At 49.7% G+C, this 1,156-nt stretch overlaps 1 protein-coding gene across 1 annotated transcript in view; it reads right to left on the bottom strand.

Annotated features, from left to right (window-relative positions):
• Nucleotides 1–374: 374 nt before the first annotated feature.
• Nucleotides 375–1,156, bottom strand: part of LOC119590847 (Kv channel-interacting protein 4-like) — a gene marked incomplete at its 5' end in the record, with an annotated part of 49,453 nt that continues 48,671 nt past the window's right edge. Inside the window, 1 exon segment of the mRNA XM_037939606.1 lies at nucleotides 375–1,146.

The raw sequence follows: 1,156 nt of genomic DNA, 5'->3' as shown, positions 1-1,156 counted from the left end.
GCATACGTAAGTGATTACAAGTTACCGCCAGCCGGATTTTCCATCCCTCCCTCCTGGCGCCCTTCCCTTCCCTTGTGCTCCGCTCCGCCTCCTCCCGCTCTCAGGGCAGCAACCCGCGGCCGCAGTACGAAGGCCACGCCGAAGGGAAGCCCTAGTACTCCGGCCCTACCTTCGCCGCCCTGACTTAAGTCGGGTTAGGGAGCTATTACGAGTGCAAGGTCCGGGCGTAAACCGACCGCCAGCGTCTTTGTTTATTTTTTTACGAATATGTAAGCGCTTTTGTCTCTCAGTCATTTAGAAAGGTAGAGCGAGGAACTGGCGAACTGATTTGGAAGATCAATTTCATACACTGAAGAGTGAAATGCTACCGTACGTATACCGCTGAGTCTCAAAAGCAAACTGTCTGTGAACGTAGGTCCCCCGATCCGTACAGGGACACGACCTATACTCTCCACGCGGAAATGAGCATTGTACAGAGTCCGTCTGAGCCTCTAGAATACTGCAGGAGAACCACATCGGCAGGACGCATCCTCCTGCGGGTGAGAGCCACTTCGCGAGAGGACGGGCGCAGGAGCTCCTTCAGCGCCCCCGCTCGCACCTGCCTCAGGGACTCAGAGACGCGTCGTCGGGTCTTCGCAAGTGGGCGACTTCCTTCCCTAGCGACTATCCTTCCGGTGTCGAGGTGCTCCTTTGGATAATGCACGGTATAGTAACTTGAGGTAACTTGGTGCTCCTGTACTTTGTATGACTCGTGTTAGGAAACAGTCAAACACACTCTTATCAACAAAAGCGAAAAGGAACTCTCAGCAACAGATACAACAATTTGTTTCGAATTCATAGTAATACTGATATTATGCTAAACACAGATATTCGATTTATGAAATACTTGAGTTTCTAAAAATTGTTTTGAGCACTTTCATATTATGTATGCAATGTCACGCGAAGCCTGTCCAGGAACAACATTTACCATCTCCTTTTTCCTTCACGCATTTGATCTTACTTGAAAGCTACGCCAAAAGGAAAAAGTAACGCATTTTTCATCGTCAGAAGAAACTGCAGTTTGCAAACTGGCGTGCTAGGCCAGCTGCTTCTCTCCAGCCCGCTCTGGGACTATCTCCAGCTTCTAGACCTTCCTATAAGAAGATCCTACCGAGAT

The sequence above is a fragment of the Penaeus monodon genome, chromosome 27 (assembly GCF_015228065.2).
Source record: "Penaeus monodon isolate SGIC_2016 chromosome 27, NSTDA_Pmon_1, whole genome shotgun sequence".
In the NCBI taxonomy this organism is placed as follows: Eukaryota; Metazoa; Arthropoda; class Malacostraca; order Decapoda; family Penaeidae; genus Penaeus; species Penaeus monodon.
This window is presented reverse-complemented; position numbering and strand designations above follow the sequence as displayed.